Below are 19,227 nucleotides of genomic sequence, written 5' to 3'. Positions count from 1 at the left end.
TGTTAAGTTTAAATGAAACATTTCAAGGGCATTTAAAAAAGAATCACTCCCATATACAAGTCAAACTCACTTTGGATCTATGGAGTGCAGTTCTGAATTCCTGCCCCCAATAACTGTTGTTTAGAAATACTGCAATGTCATTGGAATGGAAATGGCTATTGTCCAATAGATCCGTAAAAACCCCTTCAAACAATTCCTGTTGTGTCAAACCACAAATGCCATCATTCTTATTGAGCAATAGGTACTAGAGAGTCCCTTTTATGAATTAAATAACCAATAGCAAGAGTTCTAAGGGGGTGACTTAAAGGGGACCTCTACCTTAAGTACTCTGGCCAGTTAGAGTGGCCACTAGGGATCCTCTGGTCATGAGAATCAGAGAGGTGTCCTGGGAGACACAGATCCTGGGAGGATCTGTGGGAGGACCCTGGGACCAATGGGCAGGCTCAGGACACAGGAATAGGAATGATTTAAAAATATAGGGTCACTCGCACCTTTCAGGGCATTACCTGGGCCCTGCTGAGTTGCTGGGTGGGAAGTACTGTGGAAAATTCACCCTGCTTTAGGATATATCAGAAGCCTCATAGAGTGCAGGGTAAAAGCATTGCAGAAGGAATGCTAGGAGATAAAAGGAAGCAGAAGTTTCCCAACATGACAAAACTCTTCTCAGTTTTTCAGCATCCACAATCTTCTTCCTAAACATTCTGGGTTTCTGTTAGCTTTTGGATAACTGCTTTTTGCTCCTGGTATCTCAGAATGTACTAACTTTTTTTTTTTTTCTTGGTCTAACCCAGGTCTATATTCTTCTGAGCAAGGCTAATTGATCCCTACCATAGGCTGCAACCTGTAAAATCCCCTGGCTCCTGTCTAGAATATTTCTGGTCTGGCCTACTTTGAACTTCTTGCTTTTGCTCCCAACATAATCCCGCCCAGCTGTCTCTTCCAGGTCCTTAACCTGCTCAGTCCATCTCTATCTCACTGTCCAGAGCAGCCCCTGCCCTTGGGTCATGGACCTCAGGCACCATGTGGCTTCACACAAATGTCCTCCAGGCCCTGGAAAACATATCCCAATATCCTTGAGGAAAAGAGTTATAAGAACCAGAGCAACCAAAGCCACCTTTTGGGAATGGAAGCAAAGCCTCATAATTCCAGTGCGGATTATCTTTCCCCTCCTCAGGAAGAAGTACAGGAGGGACCAGGTCAGCAGAAGAAGCAATTCCTTACTTTCTAACATTGGGTTATTACTATTAACTAAACTTTAGACTTTATTGAAAAGTAGCCAAGGGGCAGAAGGCTTCAATCCCAGGAGGCCAGCACTGGAAGTGCATACAGTCAGATGCACTGGTATTACAAAGAGAGAGCGGGATTGAGAATCATTTACACCTGGGTTCAGTTTCTGACCCACCCCTCACCAGCAAAGAGACTTCAAGCAAATCATAGACTATAAGCTTCAACGTAAGATGGTAACCCAGTGTTAACAAAATCTATAATTTACTTTAAAATACTTCAGTATAATCTGTGTGATATACATATGACAATTAATTTAAGCTTCATTTCTAGACTTAGTCAGCTAAAGTAATATCTGGTAAATATAGTCGTGGGTGGGGGGTATGTGCCAGCCAGCATTATATCAAAAAGGGGGTAGCCTCACTCCTACCTCAATCAATAATCACTGCTTTGTCATTTAGAAAGCTGAAAGTTAGAAATGGATTTTCCTTGGAAAAACTAAAGGTATTCAAGACATGTGAGTTAGTTAAAATACTGTAGAAACACTTTCGGGAAGAAAAGAATAAGAATCCTCAGATGTGCCCCTTAGTGATGTTGTCTGAGGCTCAATCCCTAATCTGTCTTTGTCTTCAACCACTGGTTCAGAAGAATTTCTGACTGTGTGATGCTTACTAAAGGGCACAGAATCCTACCTCAAGTAAAGCTTTTACTATACAGTTGGAGCACCTAAAAGGAAACAGATCTAGAACTTCATTAATCCTATCAAACGGATTGTATGAAATATTCTGTGCCTACTTTGCTAATAAATGTTTGTCTAATAAATACCTGTATGCGTGGTAAATTTTGGTCTGAGGCTTGCATTCATTACAACTTGGTAAAGGTTGTGGAAGAGTAGTTAATTATCAGTTCAAACTTCTTAGGTAGCTACTATGATTTCCAAAAAGAACCTGAGAATTGGGTGTGATCAAATTGGTTTAAGGAAATTCTCAATTTCCATCCTTCATATCCTACAGAGTTGTTGAGGAGTTACGTGTAAAAAGCTGACTGTAAACTCTAAAATCCAGTACAAACATACTGTCTCAGAAATGTTTTTGATTTGTACAACCCAAGATTCCCCAGGGCTGGGCAGCTCGGGGGTACAGATGGAGTCACATTATTGGTAATGTCTTACATTTACCAGTTTCTTTCTCTTACCTGCCTCACCAGAGTCTAGTTCCCTGAAAAAAGAGCACTGGGTAGAATTTCATGATGTTTCAGTATGAAATGTGTGTGCACACTCATTACAGCATGGGCACCTTTGCCAGGAAGAGCTGATATTTCCAGGCACTAGCAGGCCCCTCTCACTGATGCTCTGGGCAATAATCTACAGGTTGGGGGCTCGCCCCATGGGAGATGCAAGGCAAACCTTTGGGAATGTGAAGAAAATTTAAGATTTCTGCTTAATTTTTGTTTCATCCTTTTTAATTTTTACTTTTGTGTATGTTTTATAAAATATATAATATATTAATACAAGTGAGGGCTTAGACATTTTTTAACACATAAGGCTGCCAATCAAAAGAATTTGGAAACCTCTGGTTAGAGCATCTGTAGATAGATGGGAACACACCTTTCTCCCTCTTGCACAATATACTCTGCCTAAGGCTGCTGAAGCAGTGGTCTTGTGCTCAAATCAGGTACAGATTCTTTAGTTGAATAACTCTTATGTACACTACACTTGCCCCTCCCCAGTTTTTACAGGTCTCAGCCCTGAGTCCAGGGAGTGACCAAGAGAGGATAACTTGTGTCCCACCTCAAATTGGACTCAGAGTCACTTCACCCTTTGGAAATTAGAGCTTATCATGGCAGACTCCATTTCTCTTAGGATGAGTTCTCTTCAGAGATCTCTTCTGACCCTAGTGCCAATACACTCTGTCCACTGATGGAACAGACCACTAACTCATCAGCAACATAGGGCAGACATTCAGCGGACATGCCCAGACATGTCTGGAGCTCAGTGATGGAGGCAACTCAAGCTGAGAGGCTACAGCCTACATCACATCTGACAGTGTAAGGAATATTAACCCCTCACTGCTAAATCACATAATCGTTTCCAAGGCAAAGCTTTACCTGTGCTGGGAAAACCAGCAATCGTGTCCCCTGAGAGTGGATGCATAACCTTTGTGTCTGCTTACTTATTTAACGTCTGTGGGAAAAATGTGAAATCAACATTTAATATTGAGTATTTAGAGTATTTTAATACCTGAGGGTGCAACAGATTGTGTGAACTGAATCTATATTAGAGAAGTAAATGCACATTTTAAAGTGTGGAATTTCCCTTGACAAGATTATGAGAGTTTAACGGTAAATGTTATTATTCACTGGGCCCAAAACAATTTTCTATGGAAACATTTTCCCCAAATTAGTGTAGAAAGGAAGCATAAGGAAAATAAAATTTGATATACAGACCATCCCCAACTTATGATGGTTCAACTTATGATTTTTCAACTTTATAATGGTGCAAAAGCATACGCATTCAGTAGAAACTCTACATCAAATTTTGAATTTTGATATTTTCCTGGGCTAGTGATATGCAGTATGACACTCTCTCTGATGGTGAGCAGCGGCAGCTTTGTCATCCACACCATCAAGAGGATAAACAACTGATAAACTTAAAACCATTCTATACTCAGTCAACAATTCTGTTTTTCACTTTCAGTACGGTATTCAATAAATTACATGAGATATTCAATAAATTACATGAGATATTCAATACTTGATTATAAAATGGGCTTTGTGTTAGAAGATTTTGCCCAACTGTAGGCTAATGTAAGTATTCTGAGCACATTTAAGGTAGGCTAGGCCAAGCTATGATGTTCAGTAGGTTATATGTATTAAATGCTTTTTTGATTTACAATATTTTCAACTTACAATGGGTAACCCCATCATAAGTTGAGGAAGATCTGTATAAATATCAGTCATATGATATGGTTGCTCCTGTCCAATTTAGGGAAGAAGCAGGGTAGTTGGATAAGATGCTGATACAAGACTCCCTTGACCACTGAAATCTCACAGGTCTGGGATTGGAACAGAAATTCTCCTAAAACAAGGTCAGGCAGCAAGGCTGGCCACCAGTTAGTCATGCTTTTACATTATGAATAGCTCCAGCCTCCACTAACCACTCCTGAGAGTTTTCAGTATCTCAGGCACTGTGCTAGGTGCTTTGTGCCTAAACTACACATTGTGCCTAAACTATACAATAATTGACAAGGCAGGTACTATGAAGAAAAGCAGAGCCCAGAAGGGCAACTTTCCTTAGGCACAGAGCTAGTATGTGACTGGGATCTGAACTCAGAAGATCTAACTGACCCCAAGCACAGCTCACCAACATGCCACCTGCCTTCCTCATGGGAACTAGTTGTCTTCAATGGGAAAAATGGTTGCTGATTTGCTCTCTTGTGAATATTACTGTGAACAATGCCAGTGTTGTGAGCCACAGAGTTAAAACTGGCTCCTGGAGGGGATGGAGAAAAGGAAACCCTCTTGCACTTTGGTGGGAATATAAATTGATACAGCCACTATGGAGAACAGTATGGAGGTTCCTTAAAGAACTAAAAATAGAATTACCATATGACCCAGCAATCCCACTACTGGGCATATACCCAGAGAAAACCATAATTCAAAAAGACACATGCACCCCAATGTTCATTGCAGCACTGTTTACAATAGCCAGGACACAAAAGCAACCTAAATGCCCATCAACAGACGAATGGATAAAGAAGATGTGGTACATATATACAATGGAATATCACTCAGCCATAAAAAGGAACGAAATTGGGTCATTTGTAGAGATGTGGATGCATCTAGAGACTGTCATACAGAGTGAAGTGAAGCAGAAATTGAGACATGGAAGTAGAGAACAAACATATGGACACCAAGGGGGGAAAGCGGCGGTGGGGGGGGGTGGTGGTGGTGGGACGAACTGGGAGATTGGGATTGACATGTATACACCGATGTGTATAAAATGGATGACTAATAAGAAAAAAATTAAAAAAAAAAAAAACTGGCTCCTGTCCATTGGAATTAATTCAAAAGACAAACGAGAATCACGCCTGCAAAAAAGAAATACATTCTGGTGCTGAAGTCAGCAGTGTGTAATCCTCTTGAGTCGGGATGTAGTAACTTTATGTATGATCTTTTGGAACTCTCTGATCAGACAAATTTTTATTTCAAAGTGAAAAAAAAACCCACACTTTTTCCATCTAGGATAACACATTTCTTATTTGTTAGAGTCCCCATCCAGTGCTCACACTGTGCATTTTCTCCCCCTCTTCACCACAGCACACCAGCCACACTGCATACCTGAGGTTGTCCTGGACACAGGCTTTCACAGAGCTGGAAAAGGTTCAGAGCACAGCTAGAAAGATCATGGGGATGGAAGGGCCTTCCATGAAAGAAAGTCTAAAAATATCAGGTCCATAGTTTAGAAAAGGGAAAGCCAGGAGGTGGGGAAACATGACCTAAGTCTATTAGACAATAAAAAATTATTTGGGGTGACCCTAAGCTCATTTTCACCAAATCCCAGAGAGTTAGAAACTCTACAGGACTTGGTGACTCAGCAGGACTTGGTGACTCAGCAGAACTTGGGTGAGGGGAGAGGTGAAACAGAAGGCTAAGGATGACACCCAGTCTCTGCCCTGAGGGATGGGATTGAAGACAAGGCTTTATTCCAGACAGGGAGTTCAGAAAGAGGAACAAGTTTGGAATGGGGAAGAGAATGAGATTTTAGATGTGCACAGTGAAGGTACTCAAAGAAGATTTGGGAGAACACAAACAGAAGGCAGGAGAAATATAAGTCTGAATCTCAGGGAAAATAATCAGAGGGTAAAAATCTGAATTCATGAGTCATCAGCACATGGCTACAGGAGAAGCCATCGACAAGCACAGGATCATTCAGAGGAAAGGAGGAGAGTTAAAGATTGTCCCTTCTGGTCTGGGACCAGACTCACGGTCTCATGGGAGTTGTTTTAGGCTAAATAAAACATTAAACTCACTTACCTAGTGGGCATTAAAACATATGTAATACTAGTGAACATTTAACCTCTGTGACTTTTTTTGGCTCAAAGAATTTTACAAATAAAATTTTAAAGCTATTTGTTATAAATAAATACAATTTTACAGTCCATAGTTTTCATAAGAGAACTTTGTTACTGTTACTCTCAAAAAAACAAAATATAAAAAGGAAAACATTTGAAGTAAATTTGCAGATGCCAGATGAATTATGGCATTATTGCTCCAGAAATAGTTATTTGAGGATGACAGGAAAGACAACCTTCCCATTCTCCCCTAAAATGTCCCTTGGGAATCTCGTTAAAAGTCTACATGGCCCTAGAAGATAGGACTCTTCTTCCCAGGAATCTGCTCCTTCTTGTAACCATTTCTCATCTAATCTATTTAGGTCAATTTGTTTGTTTTTCTAGCTAAACATTTAGAGATTTATCATTGAGGGAGTACAAGGATGGTTACTAGTAACAACATCATGACCATTACAGAGTTTGAAGCATGTTTCAGGCACCATTCTAGGAGCCAGGAGCATTCTGCCCAGCAAGCCCATGAGGCAGGCATCAGCATTTCCATTTTACAAACGAAATGGAAGCTCAGCAAAGTTGAGCAACTTGCCCAAGGCACATTGTTGGTATCAGAAAAGCAGAATTCAATCCCCGATCTGTCTTTCATTAAAGCCCCTGCGTGCTCTTTGCACTACTTCCCTAACTCATTTAGGGACTGACTTCATCACTGCATTATAAAAATAGTAAACATATTGTTATGATAATTAACAAATTATTAGGTTGAACCACATGAAACTGCAAATATTTGGCCATTTTTGACATACAAAAATGGGAATTCCATATGGTTTGACCTTATAAAAGCACACACACAGGTATTTGGGGAAATGTCTGGAGCAGCAGTGTGAGTTTCTAAAGAAATTCCACACCCAATAGAAAGGATACAGGAGCACCAAATATTTCGCTCAACTCATTAACAGAAAATACATGTTATGGCTAAAAGGGAGAAAGAATAAATAGAAAATATTTGAATTTACAAGATAAGGGAACTGTTTAAAAGTTTGTTTTGAGGGGGGTAAGAAGAGAGGGAATTGGAGGAAGGTGGTCAAAAGGTACAAACGTCCGGTTATTAGACAAAGAAGTACCAGGGATGTGATGTACAACATGACGACTATAGCCAACAATGCTGTATGATATATAGGAAAGTTAAGAGAGTAAACCCTAGGAGTTCTCGTCACAAGGAGAAAATCTTTTTCCTTTCTTCTTCTTTTTTTATTGTATCTATATGAGAAGACGGATGTTAGCTGAATCTACTGTAGTGATTATTTCACAATATATACAAATCAAACCATCATGTTCTATGTCTTAAACTAATACAGAGATGTATGTCAATTATTTCTCAATAAAACTGGAAAAAAATTTTTAAGTTTGTTGTGAAAGACAGTAATTTGTTTGTTTAAGTGAAACCTTATGTATCGACTATAGGTTAACCACCAAGAGTACTGTGAAACACAAGCTAATGAAACACACAAGTGTGAAATTTAAATGGTGTATACACTTAAAATATGTTTTCATCTATATGAGGGCATTAAGCAAATTTAAAATATTCTAATGGAATATCATTTTGGAAAAATGACAAAGCTGAACAATTGAAAGATAGGGAGAACCCTTTAAGTGAGGCATAAAATATTAGAGATAAAAGGAAACAGAAATCAGTTATTTTAACCCTTTTGTTTTACTGTGGAGGAAACTACAGTTCAGGAAGATTATATTAGCAGGAATTAAAACTCAGGTTCCTGACTTCCAGTCCAGGGCTCTTTGAAATAGATAAAAATAGCATGCTATTTGAACACAATAATGTCCTTGTGTACTGCAACTGGCCATGGCATGTATTGCAGATGTAAGGAAACTTTCATAAGGCATAATTTTTATCCTGTAGCATGATGAGGTTGCTAAAAGTAAATATATTAAATATGTTTCATAACCATAAAATAAAAACACTATATAGGACTTCCCTGGTGGCGCAGTAGTTAAGAATCTGCCTGCCAATGCAGGGCACACGGGTTCAAGCCCTGGTCCGGGAAGATCCCACATGCCACGGAGCAACTAAGCACGTGTGCCACAACTACTGAGCCTGCGCTCTAGAGCCCACAAGCTACAACTACCGAGCCCGTGTGCCACAACTACTGAAGCCCGCACACCTAGAGCCCGTGCTCCACAACAGGAGAAGCCACCGCAATGAGAAGCCCGCGCACCACAACGAAGAGTAGCCCCCACTCGCCGCAACTAGAGAAAGCCCGCGTGCAGCAACAAAGACCCAACGCAGCCAAAAATAAATAAAATTTAAAAAAATAAAATTAATAAAAACACTGTGAACTATAAATTTAACAGCATTACATTTTCTTATTCAGCCCATTATTATTATGGTATAACAAGAACACTGCCTTCTCTCAAGATGTTTTTCTAATTGCTTTTGGATGTTGTTTTGCCTTTTAAAAGAGGAAGCCATTCTAAAAATAGGATGCTGTCAAAATGGTTTGAATTTCAAGAAAAAAATCTCACACCTGTTGGCTGAGAAATAGTTCAAAAGCATGACATTTAGAATATGTCTTTGGTACGAAATTCAGCTATAGATATCCACTGTTAAAAGATAGTTTGCCTCTAATTCAAAATATATAGCAGAAATCGGCTCTCTTAATTATTTCCTTCATTTATGAAGTGGTATGTTCTTCTGGCCAAGCAAGTGTATTGTTATGTGCCTGTGCTTTGCTTTATTTCTCATTAGAGCATTTTTATAGAAATAGGAAAGAGTTGACTGCCATGGCTTATCATTCTCCCTATCTGGTGCTTTCCTTGAAGATTCCTTTGAATCCCACCAATCCATCAATCAATCTGAGATTTACAGCTCAGAATTCATGATTTCAAGGAGAATAAATAAGTTATCCTGAAGGAGTCTCAAATTCACTAAAGAGATAGAAAGAGACAACCACTAGTAGAAGAATCAATGTATCTTTCAAATGACCAAGGAAACTCCAGCTCCCTCTTAGAAACCCCATGGAGAGGAGAAGCCCATCAGAGCTGCCTGGTCAATATCCCTGCTTTCAGTGGAAGAATTTAGAATACTGGATGGTGTATGATGGCTTAACCATCAGCCAGAAGGGCTTCTTGACATGCTATCTGGAATAGCAAGAATCACTCAAAGGTGTTCAGAACCTTGAAAAGCATCACTGAAAAAGAGAATTCATTTTCTACATACTGAACACAGTCAAGTTGCCTTTCTCAAAGGGTTATGTGGATTCACTCATTCGTGCAACAAGAATTTACTGAGCACCACCACATGCCAGGCACTATTCTAGGAGCTAAGGAAACATCAATGAACAAAATAGACAAAAATCTCTGCCCTCGTGCAACTTGCTTTGTACTAAGGGGAGACAAACAATATAGTAAAATGTGTAGTTTGCAGATGGTGATAAATGCCATGGAGAAAAATTAAGGAGGAAAAAGAAATTATGTGAGATAATATATGTGCCTTTAAAATATATTATAGCATTTAAAATATATTAAAGGGGTTTTCTTTCCATTAATAAAAGCTCTGAAAAGTATTTCATTGGTTTCAGGGTTGAAGTTGAGAAATTAAATTTCTTCTTGGGGGAGTAATAATCTTACCCCACTACTTGTGAATAGCAAAATAATAATAACTTTTGTTTATCAAATGCCTGCTCTGTGCTAGTAACTTTACATAAAAATACTTACTTCATGTCATTCTGTAAAATGGATATTCTCCTCATTTTACATATGGGGAAAATGACACTCTAAGAAACTCAAAATCACAGACCTTATCATCTTATGTTAGAGCTGATTCAAATGTAAATATGCCCGGCTCCAAAACCCACCCTGCCAGGCTCTGTTCTTGTTTACTGTTTAGGTTTAGGGTGTCAGGAGATGAAATGAGTCAAAAGGGAAGCAAGCTATTGCTCCCTTCTTGGGACCACCCACCCCTGCCCAACTCCCCCACCACTAATCTCCTGCACAGAGAATATCAGTCTACATACATATGTGTAAATTGTTGGATTTTAGGATTCCAAAATCCAGAATAGAAATCTCTCATTTGGTACAAGCCATTGCAAAAATTCACTTTAAATTTGGTAATGTGGCCTTTCCACCACCATTTGAGATTCTAGAGTATCTCTGAAAAGGAGCATTTTGTTTTCCCCTCAAACTGGTTGACAGCACTCATTTTACTACTTCGTGTTTGGGTATTAAGCATAAGTAGTAATTACAAAAGGATGGAGTTAAGATTTAGCATCTAAGAACCAGAAAAAAACATCATGCCAGAGACCATGATTTTTGTTATTTTCTTAAAGAAAATATTTTTTTAAATTAAAACAAAATATATGGGTTTATTCACCTTCACAACAAACAAACCTAATAATACCAACCAGAGCAAGGACCAAAAGGAAAAACCCTCTAAGTAAAAAATAACATGGTGAAACATGTCTCTTCTTAAGCTGGTTACGTTACTTTTTTCTTGGTCCTCTGCCTCTTAGCATATTCATTTTCAGTTTAGTCAAAATTCAAATGCTTAAAAATCATGTTATCAATTATTTAACACTAAATTAGTGAAAACTGTAATATTTTAATTCACCAATCTGATTCTTTATTAGTTCTCTGAGCAATCATGCCTGTTTTGTGGTTGTTTTTATTTTTTACCATTATTTTCAGGTCTGTCCTTTCTTTTCAAGCAGCTGCTCTTCTGAGACAGATATTCTCAGTGTTCTATAAGCTGCGTGCCACTCCTAGCCAAGGCTGAAGAAATGTGTTTCTCTCTGGAGCCTTGCTGTGATGCCTACCTTCTCACCATCCCCTTCCCCCATTTTTATTTATTTTTAATTGAAAATGCAATGTGGTAATAACACTGAAGGACAAAAATTTTTAACTACATTTGTACACCTGTTTTAATTTTGCATGTAGTCTTCTACCACATAAGGCCCTGCTATTTTGGTAATTTCTAGTTGATGCCCCACATAGATTGCCTGGAAGAGTGACTAATATGCGTTTTGGACTCATTCTCTTTTAATTCACAGCAAAACAAAAAACAGGTTAAATACAGTGCAATATTTGAATTAAATATTTAAAGCTAAATGTAAGCAGATTACTTCACAAGGGGAGCTGAAGTGTCATTTGGTTTTAGATGGGCTATTTTTATGCTAATATAATGGGAATAAACAGTAGTAGGGAAGATGGGGGCCTGGGGGGCTGCTGGTGGGGAGGATTTTGGTGGATTCACAGCTATCCCAGAAGGTTACAGTGATTGGAGACTGATGGGGTAGAAACAAAGGATGAGCATTAAGAACTGAAAAAGCTGAGAGTGGGTGGGAAACAAAGATTCTGAGTGGGCCAGAAAAAGTAAAGAGTTATTAAGCAGAGCCCAGACAACACAGTGTTAAATCTATGACAAGCTCTCCAAGTAATATACATGTGCTTGCCTTTGGTTGCCCTAATTTGTAAAGTGTTTCTTCAGCACATGGTCTTGCACATGGTAGACATTTGACACATCTGTTGATTGTTGACTGCTGGTGAAATTATCTGAAACAGCTGGCTTTACAGCTTGTACAGTGGTGGACATGGTGGGCATTAGGATTATTACAGGGTACAGAGTAAAGCTGTGAGTCCTTGGGGCTTGATCCTTAGAGAAGACTCCATCTCTAAGATGTGACAAAAGCCCCTTACGGATTTGTCAGGTCCTTGTTTACTGTCACACGGCCAAAAAAAAAAAAAATTAACCTTTTTCCAGTGCAGCAAATACCATCATTCATGTTAATTCTCTAACATTTCTCTGCACATCTGTAGATTAATACAGTATCTTTTCACTGTGACATGATGGGTGAGAATGCTTCACCTACTATAAAGTCCAGGAGTCTGTCACCAGCATCTCATTATTATAAATAGTAATGGCAGATCTGGACTTATGAACATTAACATTAGCATGGCTGGAACTCCCTTGCTGGAGAAGGGTTCATTATAAATATTGACTGTAATTCCCTTTTTAACTAAAAAAAAAAGTGAACTCTTCCTACAGTAATATAATCTCAAATTATAGGTCCCTAGCCTCCTGGAAAGAAAGAATAGAGAGAAAAAAATAGCGCTAAAAAAATACCCAGCCAGCATAAAAATATTGTGTAATTTAAATAAAGTTAAACAAAGCAGGGGATAAAAGTAATCAAGTAGTAAACAAAGGGCAGGAAAATTAATACAAACAATGAACCAACAGGATGGTTAATTAGCTTTTTTGCAAAGAACATTTGATTTCTCCCCTGAAAGCAGTGGTGGTGACAAATAAGCCTGACCTATCAAATATCTTCAGGTACAATGTAATATGTCCCCCCCATTGCCTGTAAAAGAAATCCCACTGAACTACTGTGCATGGTGGTGAATTACCATGGATGCTTCTAAATTACTATGCATGGCATCTTTTCTCTGGGTTGTTTGACAATGGTCCTTCTGTTTTTTTTAAGCTCTACAATTGCCATGTGAATTATTCCGGAATAGAAGTCTCAAACTCAAATACCCACAGGGTTCAAGCAGCAGCAGTGGGGGTAAATGGATGGGAGTAGCGGGGAGACCATGATGAACTGGAGAATACTGCTCCATCTAAGGCAGTCAACTCTTGCCAAGTGAGCCACACCATCTAATTCTTAAAGAGAAGTTTAAAACTCAGATTTGTGTGTCAATTTTTTATATCAAAAGGGCCATACAGAACTGGCTAGGTAACTTGCAGGGTCCAGTGTAAAATGAAAATGAAGAACCCCTTGCTCAAAAATTACTAAGAATTGCAAGCTGGCAATAGCAGAGCATTAAACCAAGTGTGGACCCCTCTCAGTGCAGGGCCCTATGCTGCAACATAGGTTGCCAGCCCATGAAGCCTGCCCTGCAGCTATACAAAACAAGCTCAGGAATCACCCAGTTTGAGACCCTGCTCTAAAGGTTCTACATTCTCTTCCCACTTCCCCTTGTGACTCAAAGCAAACAAATGCAAGACGGCTGGAAGAGTTTGGAGCATGCCCTACAGCTAAAGAACAGAGGAAAACATGGCTGGTGACTTACAAGGGAAAAAGTCTCTCCTTTGTCTTCACCAAGTCTTAAAACCAACTGGGGGATTCAGCTGTTGATAGGTATGTGCTTGTGGAAACGAAATCTTCAGCCCTATTAATTCAAAATACCTAAAAGTCTGTTGCTATAGCCAAAGTCCTATAAAAAGTGATACTCCCCTGAAAAGCTTTCCCATTCATGGCCCATCTATTGAGTTGGGTATGTGCAATTGCCATCAAAGAGGAACAGTCAATCCACAAGTGACTGTCACAAGTCAGACATCCTTCACACACGTGTGTGAAGGATGAAAAATTTCATGAAAATACAGTCATAGTTTTGAGGGGCTTCCCTGGTGGTCCAGTGGTAAAGAATCCATCTTCCAATGCAGGAGACGCAGGTTTGATCCCTGGTCGGGGAACTAAGATCCCACATGCTGCAGGGCAACTAAGCCCGCGTGCCACAACTATTGAGCTCACGCACCTCAACGAGAGAGCCCGCATGCCGCAAACTACAGAGCCCATGTGCCCTGGAGCCCACGTGCCACAACTACAGAGAGAAAACCCACACGCCACAACTAGAGAGAAGCCCGCGTGCCACCACAACTAGAGAGAAGCCCGCGCGCCGCCACAACTAGAGAGAAACCCGAGCAGACCGCGTGCTGTAACAAAAAGATCCCGCACGCCTCAACAAAGATCCCGAGTGCCGCAACTAAGACCCAAGGCAGCCAAAAAACAAAAACAAATAAGGAAAATAAATAAATAACATATTTTTAAAAATATAATCATAGTTTTGGGGTTTTTTCATGTTTATTTATTTATTTAATTTTTTGGCTATGTCGGGTCTTCACTGTGGCACATGGGTTTCTCTCTAGTTGTGGTGCGTGGGCTCCGTAGTTGTGGCAGGCGGGCTCCAGAGCACGTGGGCTCTGTAGTTGCAGATCACGGGCTTAGTTGCCCCACTACATGTGGGATCTTAGTTCCCCGACCAGGGATCGAACCCATGTCCCCTGCACTGTAAGACAGACTCTACCACTGGACCACCAGGGAAGTCCCACAATCATAGTTTTGAATACATTAGTTAATATGATTGTTTAGACAAATGCTTCCCATTTAAAGTGATGTTTGTAAGGCATACTAGGGTGAATAAACAGGCTGCTTGTAGCTGGAGGTGACTGGCACATACCTCCACCAGCATGCTGGCTGGAATGTTCCATTTAGAGGGCTTACTGGACAGTTTTTAAAGATTAAAAATATCTTTCATAAAAATGAAAAAAAACTCCTTAAACTGATCTGTCATATACATTTCATATTTCCATACGTCAGGTTTATGTCAATTGAGATAGACATGTGCTTTTTGTTTAATTACAATTATACTTTTCAGAATAGCTTAATACCAACAAAATGCTAATCACCAAATTGGCTTTGTTCACACCCAGCAAGATTCTAATCCAAACTGAAGAAGAAAAAAATCAAAGCTACTTGGCTCCACCAAAGCCAAAGTGATGGAGATGCTCTATGGAAATCAAGCAAAAATCACAGGGCTTAAGCCTGTCAAGGTAGAAAAATGAAAACAACTCCAGGATCTTTAAAAAGTTTGGATTGAACTATTCTGCTAGTTCACACCGCTCCCCTTTTTTTTCATTTTCATTTAACATTGCATTTCCTCTTTCCTAGTCTGATGTGCCCACAGTTTATTTTTCTTTGCTGACTGGAACAGTTAGCAAAATAAAATAATTTTTATTTTTTAATTTGTATTGAAACTTTGATATAAAAAAATTCTAGACGCTCAACCTCTTTCCCGCACCTACTTCTTGCTTACAGTGAACCTCTTTTCAATGAATATCTAATGAAGGTAGCTGTTAAATAAAAATGAATGTTATATAAAAAAGTAAGAAAAAAACCAAACCTATCATTCAATGCAGCGATTTTACCTCCACATGTAGACCATATATGCATATGTGCAGAGATAATGGGTGTATCTCTGGAATAGAAGTAAATGGAAATAGTACTACAGTATCAAAGAGAATAAATTATTCCACTGTAAATTTATCTGTTTATTTTTATCTCCGCACCTCCACCCCTGCTGCTAGAATGCAGTTGGGTAAGAGATCTGCATCTGTCTTGTTCCACTGCTATGTTCCTGACATTGCCTGGCACATAGTAGATACTCAATAAATAGGTGTTAAATTCAATTGAATACATAGGATCAAAACAAGTTATCATTCCCTAATTCTAGGATTGGAAATAGAAGGAAATCTGAGACATGTAGCAGGACTACCAACTTCCCTAAATTCCACTGGCTTTTTTATTCCCTAAATAGAACCTAACTCCTGTGGTCACTGCACCCAGCAACTCCGTTGCTTTCTGGTCAGCCTCTAATTCCTGTAGCTCATGCAGACACGAGCTTGGGCCTCCTTGAAACAGTCTGGGACAAAGATTAACTTCTTCCCAGAACCTAGTAACGGCTAATGAGCTCTGTGGAATAATATTTCTAAGTATTCATCATACTGGAATCAATATCAATGTGCTGTCAGTGTGTGCATTAGCCCCACAGTCAAACAAAGAACAGCCCTTACGGCCCAATAATGACACTGGGCGTGGATAGCTGGGGATGGGCAAGATGATGCAGAGATGACTGTAGCAGCTCTCCTCAAACACAAGGCTTCCAGGATGTTGCACAAGACGGTCATTCTTGTACTTTGTCAGAGGTAGGCAGCATTTAGATTCAGCCACTAATAATACTCAGCAAAATAACTCTCTTTTATCTTCCTAACCCACGAGATGGATTACACCTTCCTGACTGTAAAAGAGGTCTACTCTTCTATTCCTTGCTGGTGTTGGCAAGGAATTCAAATGTCTTAAAGTTAGCAGAGCACTACAAATGTAGCTGGTAAGACAGGTACAACAAACTTGAATCATTACTGACTCAGGTAAGACCTGCTTTTATTACAACTCCATCATGCCCACACTCATTCGTGTAGCATTTCCCATACTCAGATCCTGCTAGAAAGATATGTCAAGCAAGGGTACTGGCAAAAGGTCTGAGCATCAAGTCTGCATTACTTTAATCTCCGGGATCAGAGTAGGATCTGACCAAGATTCATGCTCATCCCTGTAGTAAAACGGATCTTAGTGCTGTAAATGAGATTTCATCCTACGTGTGAAATCTGATTTTCCAATTACAATGAGAAGGGTGGGGTGAGTTTGATAGAGTAAAGATGACTGCTCTTACGGTATACACAGTTAAGATGCTATAAAACTAAGATGACTGTGGGTAAGCAGGTGGGCATCACAGTCAAATCACATTGATTTGGAATCCTGGTCCAATAACTTATTAACTATATGACCTTAGCCGAATTTGGTAACCTGGCTAAGACTTAGTTTCTGTAAAATGTAAATAATAATAACTTAATCCTATAAAACGAGATTGTTACTCTCTATCTCATAATGTCATTATAAGGGCTGAATAAGTTACATACAATGTTTAGTCCAGTGCCAATACATAATAAGAATTGAATAAATAAGAGCTGTGGTTGCTACTATGATTTTTCTTTTTATCACCCCACCATGGCCTAGTTATCTACAAAGAATTAACTTCTTTGTACCTTTGTAATTCAGTGAAGAAAGCCATAACCAAAAGCATAGAGGAAGTTAGTTTCTTGTCAGGCTTCCATGGTCTAAACTTGGCCACACAATAAATATGATCTTAATGATCTTTCACTAATCACTGTGAAACAAAATTCTCTAAATTCTAGAAAGTTTCAGTGAAACACCACAAAATGCAGCCATAGAGCAATCTCTCCCATCCCCCATACACACGCACACCCCATCCACCCCTTGGGGATATATTAAACTAAGACAACTGAAATAGCCTTAGCCAGTAATTAAGACACACAGCTAATCAGAGAGCAGCACAGGCTGTGGCCCTCTGCAAAGAAACCGAGCACCCAGGATGACAGCTCCCGTTACTAGGGCTTTGTTCTCCTAGAGCAAAAAGAGCACAAAAGCATAAAGTTGGGGAACTGCAAAAGCATTTTGAACATTTGCAGAGGCGAGGAGAGATCACAGGCTCCTCTAAACTAGAAGGAGATTCTACCAGATAACTGCGTCAGCCCACACCCTCCAGCGCCTTCCCCACCCTCAAAGCATGACTCCACTTTTCCTATCATTGCCTTTAAGGAATCTGGTTTCTGCGACTTCCAGTAATGGTACAAATCACCCATGATGAAGCAGCTGAGAACACTGTTAGACAAAAGAAACAAAAATTAAGCAAATAGGAAACTCCTTAAAATGCTGCCTTTGGTTATTTTTATTCCTAGCAATTTATGTTACCAAAGCAAGTCTTTCTTCATTGCTTTTCCTTGGAAGTAATACTTTAAATGAATTCCAACGGCCACTGAGTGATTTTCTCCAGACCCTTAATCCAGCCACTAGACGCACTTTCCCCTCCCCCATCACCATCTAGCACTCCTCCCTGTCACCTTAGAGCTTCTGACTTAGCTGTATTCACACCCAGAAGTCCCAGCAGAGCTTTCTGTTCACATTTTACGACATAAAAAAAGCAGGCAATGAACAACCCATGCTCCTAAGTGCCTGCGGTAAAGCCAGGCTGAGCTGACCTCTCCCATCCCAAACAGCTGCACGTCAGGCACATAAACTTAAAGGACCAAGAGCAGCATGTGTGTGATGTGTATAAACAAACTAATTAAATCCAAGGTCTTTCATCCCAGCTAGTGCCTAATGGGACCAATAGGCTAGACTCTGTGTAAAAAAAAACACAAAAAAACAAAAAAAACAAATCACTCCAAGCTAGCAAGAGGTACTGCTTTTCCTGCTTCCTGTGATGCATCTCTTTTAGGCTCAATAAACAGCCTCAAAGAAGAGGAACTCAAGGGTTGCCATTCATTCCTGTACGACTTTTCAAATAAAAACTATCAGCTTGGCAGCACTGAGCCAAAGACCACTCCCTGATCCCAAGTGGACACACTGATCAATTGGACTGACATGCGTCTCCTCCTTTCCCTCCCTTAGTAGCAATCAGCTGCACCTGGGAAATCCATTGCCCAAAACAAAAGGCAACTCACTGCTCCTTATCTGATAATGTCAGGTCATATTTTTTAGAAAAAAAATTAATAATAATGAAGAGGCCTAAAGACAGAGCTGGGAGTTGAAATAAGCACCATACATGTTTACATAGAGTTTCAGAATTGAGTTGAGGTTATGACTGAGCCCAGAGATCTGTATTTGCCACAATCACTGAGGACTCTGCTATTTATTCATCTTATCAGATTCTGGTTAAAGTTAAGCAAGAGGTAGCAACACCACTGCCACTTGCAGAGGCTCTCCATAGGGTTACCCTTCACTGCAACTGCCGCAGAGAGGAGACTTGTTACAAGTCAGCCTGCAGATAACTCCAGCTATTTTGAGGACTAGCTAGAGATGAAAAAATATTGTGGCAGTCTTTCAACTAACTATGAAGGACACGGGTCGAAGGACTACCATATAAATCAATAGGCTCAAGTAATTTCATTTTGTTTGGGTCTCTATGCTTTTAAAAAATTCTGTCTTGAACATTCAAGAGATCCCCTTTCACATCAGGGTTATGTCAAATGCTTATTCAGCATTCGTTCCTTGCCATGAAGAAACTGAAACCTAACCAAGGTAAATACTGAATTTCATACTGTAAATCACTTAATATTTCATAAATCACAAGAGCAAATAGGGGACGAATGAGCTCTCCCCATAAAAAAGAAATAGATATCTTTACAATCTTTAAATACTGTGAACTGCTCAATTTAGAGCCTATTTGGGGTTTTGCAATAGAAAAATATCTTATGTTTATGAAAAATTCCATGAGAACACTAAAAATAACA

The 19,227-nt window shown here is 39.6% G+C and overlaps 1 protein-coding gene across 9 annotated transcripts in view; it reads right to left on the bottom strand.

Annotated features, from left to right (window-relative positions):
- Positions 1-19,227, bottom strand: part of AKAP6 (A-kinase anchoring protein 6) — a 570,108-nt gene that overhangs the window by 449,288 nt on the left and 101,593 nt on the right. The window lies entirely within an intron of this gene.

Source organism: Eubalaena glacialis, chromosome 2 (genome assembly GCF_028564815.1).
Source record: "Eubalaena glacialis isolate mEubGla1 chromosome 2, mEubGla1.1.hap2.+ XY, whole genome shotgun sequence".
Classification (NCBI taxonomy): Eukaryota; Metazoa; Chordata; class Mammalia; order Artiodactyla; family Balaenidae; genus Eubalaena; species Eubalaena glacialis.
This window is presented reverse-complemented; position numbering and strand designations above follow the sequence as displayed.